This window comes from Gavialis gangeticus, unplaced genomic scaffold, assembly GCF_001723915.1.
Source record: "Gavialis gangeticus isolate Ggan-Ray unplaced genomic scaffold, GavGan_comp1, whole genome shotgun sequence".
Taxonomy (NCBI): domain Eukaryota; kingdom Metazoa; phylum Chordata; order Crocodylia; family Gavialidae; genus Gavialis; species Gavialis gangeticus.
The window spans coordinates 65,270,912-65,284,023 of NW_017728995.1; the positions used below are offsets into that span (position 1 = coordinate 65,270,912).

Consider the following 13,112-nt stretch of genomic DNA (forward strand, 5'->3'; position numbering starts at 1 on the left):
CTGTGGGACCTAAACCTGTTCAGCCTTCACAAGAGAAGGCTGACGGGGGACCTGGTGACTGTCTATAAACTCACTAGGGGGGACTAGAAGGGTTTAGGGGAGACACTGTTTCCCCTAGCGCCCCCTGGCATGACAAGGAACAATGGACACAAATTATTAGAGAGTAGGTTTAGATTGGACATCCGCAACAACTACTTCACAGTTAGGGTGGCTAGGAGTTGGAACCAACTTCCTAGGGAAGTGGTGCTGGCTCCTACCCTGGGGATCTTTAAGAAGAGGCTTGATGACTACCTGGCTGGACTCATTTGAGTCCAGTCTTTTCTCCCGCCCAGGCGGGGGGTCAGACTTGAAGATCTACAAGGTCCCTTCCGACCCTACTTCTATGATTTTATGACCTCGGAGCCAATTTCCCAGCCATTGGACTGTGGTGTAGCCGAGGCCACAGTTGGCCAATTTTTCCATGAGGAGATCATGGGACACCAGAACAAAGGCTTTTTTAAAGCCCAATATATGATGTCAATCTCTTCTCCCTTGTCCAGGTGATAGGTCAGGCAAGACCTGGTAAGACTGGTCAGGCAAGATCTACCCACGACAAACCCATGCTGGCTGTCCCTTAGGATGTTCTCATCAGCCAATTTATCCAGAAGGGTCCCTTACCATAAAGAAGTTCTTCCTTACATCCAACCTGGAGCCATCCTTTAACAGTTTATGGCCATTGTTCTTTGTCCTCCTCTGGGGCTCCCTAGTGAACAATTTTGCTGCCAGCTCCTGATATTCACTCCTTATATACTTATAGACAGCCACCAAGTCCCTCCTCAATCTTCTCTGCCTTAGGCTGAACAGTCACAGACCCCTTAGTCTTTCCTCATATGGTTTGTCCTCCAGGCCCTCAATCATTCTTGTGGCCCTTCTCTGAACCCTTTCAATATTCTCCATGACTTTTTTGAAGTGTGGTGCCCAGAACTGGATATAGTACTCCAGCTAGGGTCTCACCAGTGCTGAGCAAAAAGGAAGTACCAGTTCCATAGCCCTGCTCATGACACATTGGCTAATGCATCCCAGTATGCTATTAGTTCTGTTGACTACAGTGTTGCACTGGTGGCCCATGTTCATCCTGTGATCAACCATAACCCTGAGGTCCCTTTCAGCCATTGCACTGGCCAAGACATTGTCAACTGTAATACAAAAGAACCTGGATTCTTTGTAGACGTAGGTTCCTGAACCTCTTGTAAAGATGAGGGTTTGTGAACTAAGGGGGGGGGGTGAACATATAGCCACAGAAAACAATCGTACAGGGCTGAAGAGGTGCGCCAGTTGTTTGTTGTGGCTTTTATGTCAAAGGGTGCTGCTTCTCAGATCAGCTGAGTGGAGCCCTGATGGCACACCAGCTGGTCATAACAACAGTCCTTTGAAGTAAAAGCAGTAGCTGAGTGGCTCATTCTTAATTTGCAACCAAGCAGGTTGCAAACCATCCTGATATGAAAAATCTGTGTTCTTCCGTATTAGAGCAAGTGCTGCCAATTCACTGGATCAATGTAGGGTCTCTTGTATCATGGCAGTGGAGGCCAACCTTTTTGGCAGGCATGCCAAAAATTAGCCCCTCACCCTCTCTGAATGCCCCTCTAATCTTCTTCCCCTACCCAATCTGCTGATCTACTTTCTACTCCCATCTCTGTGCTCCCTGCCCAATCTGCTGCTCTGCTGTTTCCTGACCTCTCTGATGCTTTGCTCTCTCTGATCTGCCATATGCCACACACAGCAGCCACTGATGCCACTTGTGGCACACATCCTGCAGATTGGCCATTCCTGTATCATGGCAAAGTCCTTTTATCATGACACCATGTCACTTCACTAAGGGCTGGAAGACATGGGATAGTCATGTGTACTGACAATAGTTTCTCAACACAATCCCGAATGGGGAAAACTTCACTCTCACAGATGATGGATGCTCTTCAGTTTCTGGATTAACCATAACTTATTCCCCTCCATTCTACAGCAGAGAGGTCTGATGAAGTTTCTGGAGCTCCTGGTCCTGTGCTGTTCTGTTAACTAAACAATCAACATCTGTTGCCAGGGAGACAGAAGAAATGGAAGAGAGGAAAGGGCACAGCAGGAAAGTAACCAGCGGTCTCAGGAATGGCACTTCTCAGCGTACAATGCCTCCATCTGGCTCAGTTTCCAAAAGTGATGAGCAGTCAGAGAGTCCTAACCATGCAACTCAGATGGAGCAGCCAAAACACTATGTTGCAATTCAAAGAAATTCCAGGTACTATCGGTCTATGAGGCTACCGAGCAGAGAGAAAAGGAGGAATACAAGAGAGGCAGTGAATGCTGTGAATGTTTCAGGTAAGTACCAGACCCAGAATTCTCACTCTTTTTTTTTTGGACTGTGTTTAGTAGTGATGGGAAGGGAGCTCGGGTGGATCCACACTTACAGAAGTGGAGATTCCAGCACAGAGCTCTAAGCGTCAGCCCCTGCCCTTCTGCTACAGCTGGTGTTTCAATGCCAGACAGACTAGTATTCACATTGGACCTGCAAAGCATGTTTTGCTGTAGAGAACCAGAACAGGCTCAGGAGCCAGGCTCTACCCCTCTCTCAGGGAAAATCACTTTAAGCAGGGAAAACCAAGTGGCAGACAAGAAGGGAGCCAACCCCCAGCAACATATGAAGACAGACAGAAAAATGGGATTTCTACAAAGAAGGTCTGTGCAGCACCCTCAGAAAATAAATAGAAAAAGTGGGAAGGCAACGTGCCCAGGAACACCACCTCCAGCAAACAGACTGCACAGTTAGGGGTGGGATCAAACCTCTTTGAAATGACAGGGTGCTACTCCGACCCTTCATCTAAACTGCCATTAAATCTCCTGCATACAGCCAGGAAGCTGAGATAATGCAAGCAGTGTCCAAAACACACAGACATGTGGCAGACTTGAGTAAAAGCTGAATCATATGGCCCAAGGTATTTCCCTAGGTACTTTCAGAGCAAACACAAGGCTTGTTTATGCAGTGTCAGTAGCTGGTCTTGCGGAGAACGGGACTGAGCACGCCCAGCCAACACCCATTGACATACTCCAAAGCTGGAAGTTCACCCATGAAATGCTTCTGGGCCTGTTTCCAGTTCTTGCTTTCAAACCCTTGGGTTCTTGTGGGTTCAAAAGTAGCTGCTGGGGACAAGTCCAGAGCAGCCTCACAGTGAATTTACATCTAGGGAGAGCGTTGGCTGTTTTGAGTGGGTGAGACATGCTCCCTCCATAAGACACACCACTGACGTGGTGCAGACAAACCCACAGAGGCTCAGGAATTGATTAGATTGGAACTGAGTGTACCTGGGTGATATCCAAGGGGGAAGCAGGACAGTGATCAGAGAAGCTGAGAAAGAATGCTGCAAGGAAGTACCAATACTGATGCTGGTCCTAGTAAGAAGCTGAAAGAGCTTTTCAGTCAAGTGCTGAATGAAAGAAAGTTGGAGCTGTGAGCACAGAAACCATGGCCTGCTCGATTCCTTGTGTGCCCAGGGAAGTAGGACTTTGTCCGTTCTTTGGAATGTAACAGGATTGCAGAGATCCCTGACCCAAGCATCGCTCTCCTCCAAGCAGAACAAAACCTGCAGAGTCCAGAAGCGGGCAGGTTGCTTGGGTCACAAAAGGGCAGCAGCATTCTAAGTGTCAGTGTGAAAAAAAATCACTGAAGATGACTACCGTATCACCCAACAGAGAGGCACATTGCCCATCCCTAGCAAACAGCCTGGGTTTCCCTTGATGGCATGAGGATTGAACACTTCCCCCAGAAGAGGCCTGGGGGATTCTTCCAAAAAAAGGGTCTCCTGCTCTGCCAGCCAAGGGAGCCATGTTATCCCCTGAGCAAAGGAGCTGATTCTGTCCAGTAAGAGGTATGCAAATAAAGCTCCTTCCCTTCTCTAAGTGTACAAGCAGGCAGCACAAGAGCAAGGAGCATCTGCTTTATATGCTTCTACTGTTGTCAATGAGGTCTGTGGATTAATTGAGCATTCTGCATGCCAAGGCAGACCTCTACTCCACCCCAGCAGTGCAGCAGCAGGACTGGCTCAGAGCAGTTCCCTCTGCCTCTCCTGCTTACCAACAGCATCACTGCAGCAGGACTGACACAGAAGACTTTCTTCTCTGCATGCTCAGGATCACTGTATAAGGAAGGCATTCTCTCCTGTGTAGCCACAACATCTCTGCTGCATAGCCGGCTTAGAGAGAGGCCTCTCTCCTACAAGCCTACGCCTTTTCTGCACTTGGACCATGGCACAAGGCAGCATCTCTCCTGTTTAGTCAGTGTCACTGCAGGGGAATCACATAAGAGCAATGCTTCTCTCTGACATGCTTACAACGGCACCAGTGCAACCTGCCCTGCTCGGAGCAATGCTTCTTCTTCACATGCCTTTCCTGTCATTCCGTTGCTAAAGCAGGACCCTCTTGGAGCAGACATTCCTCCTGCACATCTGCAGCCATCCAGCAGGATCTGTTCAGAGCAATATTTCTCTCTTCCAATCAACATAACAGGACTTACTAGGAGGAATACATCTCTCTGCTGGGTCATGTGCTGACTGGGAGCTGTGCGCAAAGAAACAAATCCAGCTTTGAACTGTAGCTTTTTCAGTAGGCTGGATGGCATAAACAGCTCTCCTGATTTTCCCCTCAGAAACACAAATATCATTCACTCGCGCTTTCTCAGAAACTGGACAGCATAAGCTTTTATACAAGCCTCAGCTTCATATAACAGGAACCTCTTCTCACAGCATTTGCTCAAGCACATGGACACAAGGGATGGGTGAGCTCTTTTATGTTAAATTCATACCCCCTTTGAATTGGAGTCCAAAAGTCTGACTCAATATCAGACATTAATGTGTTCACCTTCTACCTAGGAGACATTGAAAAAATGGGAGAGGAGAAAGGAATTAACCCCCTCCCCCACAAGAATCCAGTAAATAAGTAGGATGGAATATATATGGTGGGAAGAAATTAAGAAATGAGAGCAGGGGGTGGGGAGGTAAGAAAAAGTGAATCTAAAGGAAACTAAACCCACTACAGGCAGAGGCTCATATTTGGGCATTTGTGCCAGCCTGCCTTTTGAGCGTATCTGAAAAGTCTAAGACACATCAGGCACCTTGTTATCTAGAATCAGACTTATTTTTGCAAGCAATCTCCTTTGGCAAGGGAGAAAATGTTTAAGTTAGAGGAAAGAGTTAGGAGACAGAGAAGCAGTTTTGTGAAATTTCTCCTGCCCTGCTCCTTCCCCATCACCTGCCACTCTCAGTAAACTGTATATCACAGATGTACAAAAACTTGCAATTCAGACAATCCTCTAATGGTGAATCAGTAGCATTGTCTAAGAGGGTGTATTGGAAATGCACTTCATATAGAGAGGCCAGGTCTGCACTCACTGATTGCCATTGATTTAATGTAGAAGCAAAATTACTTTGTAAAAGAAAACAACAATGCTGTTCATCTTCAGGCTTCAAATAACAACAGACTTAATTTTGGAAGTGGGATGAGTCCTTTTCTGCCCTTCCCTGTTAAAGAATTTTGTGATGAGCCTGGGACCTAACATCATTTCTACCACAACTTTGGTTCCCTAAGAAAGACTTTCAGGTTTGCTTGAAAGAAAGGGGAGAAGGATTAAAGGCAAAGCTCCTTCCCAAAACTTACTTTAATTTTTCTTGCAATAAAGTGGACTTCTCTGTGGCAGGAAACAGACAGCTGCTGAAGTCCTGGCATGGGAAAACAGGTATCAGGACACTAGCTCCACCCAGCTCTTCTCTGTAAGTAGTGGTGTTGAAAGTCACTGGCTCCTGTAGATCATTTTTTTGGGGTAGAAGCCTATTGCACACACACATACACACACACAAAGGATGATGCAAGCCTACACATATATTTTCATTTGATTGTACATGCAATTGAGGAAAATGAATGTGTAAAGACTTGTCCTAAGAGTAGATATATGAGCTTTACAACCTCTTGTTTGAAAATTTACCCCTCAGGAGTCAAAGTACAGCCAGATGACTGCAAACCACTGCTTCTCCCATTTCCTTCCATGTAAACACATTATTGCTTATTGTAGAAATAACAAAAATCATTAAGAAAACTGCTGATTTACTAACTTGTCAGCTGTCTCTCGTGCCACAGGTTCAGTCAGAAATGGAGACTCCAGAAGTGAGCTTGTGAATGTGGATGGGTTATCTCACAAGGCATCCTCACTATCAGTAAAGCCTGATATGACAGCATCAGAAGAACAATGGATGCAAAGGTAAGGAGGAGCTACCAGAGTTATCAGGCAGCAAGGATACTGGTTTGGAAGGAGGGCAGGGACAATTTTATCTACCAATTCATGTCATCTCACCTTACTCAGCTGTACTAGTTTCATCTTTTATATATGAGGGCATTATATATATATTACAGTAGCTAATGCTTTGGGATACAGGTTTTACAAGGCATAAAGGAGTTTGGAAGTAAGGGATGAATGACAAGAGGGTGAGGGAGGGGAAGTTGGCAAGACAATTTTTAAGTTCTTCAGCTTTGTTTACAGGTCATATAGCTTTCAAGAGTTGACTGGTGGTATAAAGTTGTCCACTTTGCCCTAAATTCCTCATTTACTGAGGCTGCATAAAGATCTTGGTCCTGTAAGTCTTTGCTCAGTGCCCTGCAGGGAGTTGATGGCTAGCGGAATCCACAGCACCAGTGAGCAGTAGCCAGGTTTGGGCAAAAGCAATGTTGAAGAATAGTTGTAAGTTTAGAGTGGAAATCCCTGCCCCCTCTGAGCCCACTCCCTTACTCTCAAGATTTGTGCCCTGTATGGAAAAAAAGGAAGTGAGGTGTGGGCGTGTCTGAGAAAAGAGACTTAAGTGTGGTCGTCAGCATGCAAATGAGGAGCATAGCTACCCACACTCCTCCTTTGCACCCGTTTCATTGCTAGATAGAAAAAAAGAGGAAGCTGTGGAGCAAACCTGCTCCCCTTCACACAGGATCCAGCTCTTCTTTGCTTCCCACCCTGCTCATCATCATCCTTTGTGTAAATGAATACAGGGTAATACTCCATGCCTTTGCCATAGAGGATCAAGCCCTAAGTGACAAACACCTGCCGTTTGTACAAGGATGCAGTATGACACATCTTGTGGTTACCAAACCCCATGAAAGATCTCTTTTGATACCCTTGCCCAGGAGGACAATGCTAACAGAGAATCTTGACTACAAAACATAGCTAATTATTTACATACAGGAATTATCCTGGCTGGTATTGATAGCCCTTTTTGCATTAAACTGAGCACATGAAATCAGACAGCAGCAGTCTGCTGAAGTGTTAAACCCATCTGTCTTCCTCTCCTGGCGTAATCACTGCTGTCAGCCTCCGACATCTTGACATTGCCAGTTAGGCAGCTATAAAACGTGCAAATTCCGATGCTAGCTCTGGAGTCAAGAACAATGAGCCACTGCTATGAGCCAGGTTTATTTCACATGCTGCAGCTCATACAGCTTGACAGGTCAGTGCAGGTTACAGATCACGTGTCTGCAGAAAGAAGGCAGTGTGATGCTACTGAGGTAGGATTATATCTACTGTAAATTGGCAGAATTGACAAAAAATGTGACCAACATTTTAGCTAAAACTCAGACCCTCTCTGTAGCCCCTCTTCTGTAAAAATCACTCTCCTGCTCATTAAATAAACATGATACTATGCAGATAGACATACACAATTTATACATAATCCAGAGAAGCGCTGAACATTTTGCATCTAATCTCTGCAAAAAAAGCTTGCTGGCACTTGGCAGCTAGAGCTGCAGGTCTAGGTAAAGAAAAGCAGTGGCACATCTGTGGGCAACAGGGGTGCAGCCCCACTTGAAGCAATGATCTAGCCCCATATGGTGCATCTCAAGATGCATTACTCAGTGTCTAGCAGCAGCCAGATAATGTGTGCTGCTTTCTTTACATTTTGAGTAGTGGTTCCCACTCCAAAAGCACTGAGACTGGACTAGCACAAAGAAAAGGGAAAAGAAACTAGATGTGGAATTTCACATTGTCATAGCTCACCACAAGGTCACCAATAAGTACAGAGTCTTTTCTTTCTGCACACTGAATATGAGGCCTCCACTTTGGAGAGCAAAGATCGCCTGAAGTCATGAATTATGTTTGTTGGACTTCAGCCAAGAAAACTGTCAAAGGCACTGCTGTAACTAATAGTCACCTTCCTCTGAAAGGTAGACTACCATCAGCTCACTTAAGTATGCATGTGCACATACACACACACAATAAAAGAATACATATTTTAGAGTAGTAGGGTGTAAAAAGCATTTTTGGAATGAATTTGGGTTGGCCACATGACTTATGAATAACTAAGGCAGATTATCTCAAACATATGTTGATCAAACTTTTTTCCAGCACACAATCCTGAAGTCTGTATGCATCACATGCTTTACAATTTACTACTGTTTTAGACAGTTTCAAAATAAATTTATTTTTCTATCCCTCCTTCTGTACAGCCTTGGCACCTAGCAAGGCTAATTACAGAGTATTTGCCAGGAAGGGAAAATTTAAATTAATAAATTGAAAATATATCTCTGAGAATAGCTTTTCTGGACATTAAGATGCTATTATATTTAAAGTCCTATATTTCACAGATTGACAGAGTTAGAAGCAAGTAAGTTCTATGCCCCAACTGGGCTATTCTGTGTTTTTAAAAACTGAAACAGAAAGAAACCCAGAAATTCCATGCAATATCGCGTGATGGACACCCACATTAGTCATAAGCAGAGTTGGAATTATAAAAACTTCTGTCACTTAGCCTGTGTGTTAGCAATTGTAGGTTGTCATCTCCATGTGGACCAGTACTAGAAGGAGACAACTGTTGCCGTGCGTTTTAAAAATATTTGCTGACAACAGAGGAATGGTGAGATGCCAGGATCTTGGATTTCATTCCAGACTCTGGGGTTGTGGGAGCTCTAGTGGATATGGACTCTTCTACACATCCCCTCTACACTCAATTCCTTTGGCTCTATCTTTTCAAACTTGTTCCTGTCCTTGTCCTGTCTCTTCTCTCTCCTGGCTCCTTAACCTATTCTCCAGACCTACCTACTCCTAATTTCTGTTCCTGGGACTTCTTTTTTGAGTCCCGACCTCCTTGCCCAAATTTGTTTCTGCCCCTTCCTCTGCCTTCTAGCCTTGGTTTCCCACTCCTGACTCTGTCTCCAGACTCCATGTCTAATCAGTGTCCCCTCCCTTCCCCAAGTCTCTGTCTGGCTCCTATACCAATCGCAGTTTCCTCCCAAACTACTGGCTGCTAGTGCCCCTTTCTATCATTCTTGAGTCCCAGCACCTGTGTCCTTATCCAGCCAGCACCAGGCCCAGTCTTGGTCTCCTCTCCCAGGTCTCTGGTCCTTGTGGGCCAAAACAAAATAAAATTAGGGATTGGGAAGTTCCACATGTCTCACACTAGGAAGCCAAACCCCAGGAGTGAAAATTGTGCACAGATGGTGATTAGCAAGGTGGAAAAAACACCCCCAACGCCTAAATTCCTCTGGAAAAAAAACTTATATAAGCTGATGTAGTATCAAAAATACTCCACAAAAATATGAAAAGTTATACTTGAACGATTCATCATAGAAAACACTGCTCAGACAACATAACGTAACCAGACTGACAAATTTTAACTACTGTTTTGCTAGGTACAGCATTATAACTGACTCCATATTTCTCCTGCAAATCAATTAGCTTGGATTAAACCATCCGCCATTGGCCTCAACTTTTAGAAGGTCACTGGGATATTTTCGTGAAGATTTGTTGGATTAATATAAGCTACTTGATACAAGTACAAATAACACACTTCCCCCCATTCTTCAGGAACCCAAGGAATGCCAATTAATCTTTTCCAACCTTTCTAATCAAATTTGCCTTTGAGCTTGGGATATGCATGAGACAGCTTAAACTGATGGGGTAACTTCTGAAAAAAAAATTAGCACTTAAAAGTACAGACATAGAATAAAAATCCCTCTACCAGCCATAACTATAATATTGCAATAAACACTTCAGAAACTCCAGTAAAATATCACATTTTAATACATGGACCAGACAAGCCGAAATTTAAAATCTCTTACAAGAGCAGTATGCTAAAGCTTAGAACATTTTGCCACTGTTCCACCCCCCACTTCCTTTGCAGAATACACACATGCCCACACTGCCTCTCCTTAATACACAGGCATGCTGAGTATTGTAACTAAGACCTTGAAAGACCATTTAAAAAAGGGAAGCGATACATATGAATAATTCCTGGTGTCTGCGTACTTTGGAGCACCTCAGAATCCCTAAGGAGGAACTGCATTTTTTATTGTTAAACTTTGGTTCCCAGTCTTCAAGAAGTTGGGTGCTGCCTCTGACAGCAGTGGGAGCAGAAAGCACCCAGTACCCCCTAAAATTTACTTGTGAGCTTGTAGGATTAACAATTCATTTTAAAGTGCGGATGATGCAAGTTGCCAGATTCCCTGACAAGGATTTTTTTAAAACATCAAAATGGATTTTCATTAGAAAATGCTGATTTGTCATCATAGGAATTAATGTATGTTTTGAAGAAACTATCACACACACACACACACACACACACACACACACACACACACACACACACACACACACACACACACACACTCCCCCCAAGAACTTTCAAGGTTTTCCATGAAAAATGAGAAAACAACTGGCCTCTAAAACCCTGGTGGTAGGGCACTTGCTTGGCCACGGAGGAATCCAGTGTTGTGATATGATGCCCTTCCCTCAGCAGGCAGGGTATTATATTCCGCATCCCAAGCAAGTGCCCTACCACCAGGGTTTTAAAGGGGTTGGTTGTTCTCTCTCTCATTTTTCATGAAAAACCTTGAAAGTTCTTAGGTTTTTTTAGCTGTAGACTGCAAAACTTTCTAAAATCTTGAAAATGTTCACAATCTTGTGTTTCATATAATCCTATATGAAATACAGGTAAGTGATGTTAAGTTTGGGGAAAAAGAAAGGGTAACATTTATTAGAGATTGAATTGAGAAATAGAAAAAAAATATCTTCCTAGTATAAAAAAGAAGAGTCAGTGACTGCATCTACACAAGACACACAAACCCCAGGAGTGAAAATTGTGCACAGATGGTGATTAGCAAGGTGGAAAAAACACCCCCAATGCCTAGTTTATACAAGTACTAAATGACTATGCAGTAAACTGAGTTACTGTGCACTAGTGCCAACAAACATATTTTTCATGATGCTACTGCACAGTAGCCTAATGTTACTGTCAAGTCACGATTGTTGCTATGTGATGTTACTGTGCAGTAGTACTGGGCTACTGCACAGTCAGCGTCTCATGTAGATGTGGCCTGTTAGTACTAAACAGTGGAACAGATTCATATAGGACTAAAATGTAGGCTGTCCCTTATCATAGTAGTGACCTTGCATGGTCACGGAGGGCTTTCCATTGTGAATGTTGTTCTCATTTCTTCATAGCACCAATTACATTTTCTTGTGACGGACATTTCTTATGCTTTCATCTCAGTGCAAAGCTGAATTTATTTGGAAAGTCTTAAGGAAAAAAACAGACAGTCTGGATTTGTTAACAGGCAGATAAGGGATTTACATTTTTTCTCTATTTTTTAATGTTTTTTCACACCCATAACCCAAAATGCTTACTTTTAAAAGAAGTTCAGATTTGTCAACAGACTTAACCCTTGAGAGTGAAGCAATGTAATACGGTAAAAAGGGCATCACATTTACATCCAGGATGTCTGGGGTCTATTACTGACTCTGCCACTGCCTACCTCAGTGATTCTGAATAAATCACAGTATACTGTTTGGTGACTCACTTCCCCCATCTGCAAAATGGGAATAATACTACTTTCTAAACTTTGTGCAACGTTTTCAGACTGACAGATAGAAAAATCTCATCTAAGGACTAATTATTAACATATCTGGTTAACAGTTGCCATTAAAAAATTACTGAATTTACAATTCATTAACTTTTTTACATGCATCAGCTCTTTCTGAAAGACTTATCTGAAAGGTGTACATAGAAGATATCCCTAGAGGGCTGCACATTTCCAGTAAATGCCTATGCATGTCTTTGCTCTGCTACACTAGTGTTGGATACACAGTTAGCAAGAAATCCTTCCCCAACACCACCCCTCCCCAGAGTGGGGTGGATAGATAGCATGGATTATTAAAGTGTTCACAACGGTTGAAGTGCCAGACTCTGACTTCTGCAGTTACCAGCCCTTCTCAATACCTTCTCAGAGAGCGGCTGCCAAGCTTTTAGGCTTTTTTTCCAGCAATCAGAGCCCCTTTCCTTCTCAAATGCTCTCCACCACTTTCCCCCTTTCACACCCCCTCTGCCCATCCTCCTAATTGTCTGTATCTCAGAGCCCCTCTGGGAAACACGTGAGCACCTGGCCTTCAAATCATTTGTCCTGACCCCTGTCCAGCGGTGACTCTCCTCACTCTTCCATGCCTACAAGTGGCAAAACAACTTCCAATTGTTGCACCTCTCAGTGACAACCTACTAACCCCCCCCAACCTCCCCATGCCTGACAACCCCCAACCCCTCTTTCTGCTGTCAAACCCTTCGCCTTTCAATCCCAGCCGTCAGTCAATTTCAATGTGCATCTGTAGTGTCCTCCCCTCAGGAGAGGGGCAGCCACAGCCGCATCCATCCAGATCCGGCCTGCTGGAGTGGCGACAAAATTCTTCCTCCAGCAAAATTCCCGGAGGAAAGGGGCAGTGGTGTCGCCCAGGGCAGGGACGCGGGCTCCGGGGGAGACCCGCCAGACCTCACCGCCGGCCGGCAAGGGGGTCCGCGCACGACCCGCAGCACTCGGCGCCGGACAGGCAGGCAGCGCCGAAGTCGGGCAGGAGGCGGGAGTCCACGTAGCCCCTCGTACAGGAACCCAATGGGAGGGAGCGGGCAGGGAGGCGGGGGCGCGCAAACGCGTCCGTGACCCCAAGCCGGCTTCGTCAGGGGTGCTGCTGAAGTAACCCGGGTCTGCGCGAGCCTGCGCCGCTCCGCTCCGCGCCCGGCCGCTGCCTCCGCCCCGGACAGAGCATCGCGGTGCGGCCGCGGCCGCGTGCGGAGGGGGCG

At 45.0% G+C, this 13,112-nt stretch overlaps 1 protein-coding gene across 1 annotated transcript in view; it reads right to left on the minus strand.

Annotated features, from left to right (window-relative positions):
• NEU2 (neuraminidase 2) overlaps positions 1-5,869 on the minus strand; it is a 54,297-nt gene extending 48,428 nt beyond the window's left edge. Inside the window, exon 1 of the mRNA XM_019503756.1 lies at positions 5,674-5,869. The gene's annotated coding sequence lies outside the window, so the exon portion shown is untranslated. The remainder of the gene's footprint in view (positions 1-5,673) is intronic.
• Positions 5,870-13,112: the final 7,243 nt, after the last annotated feature.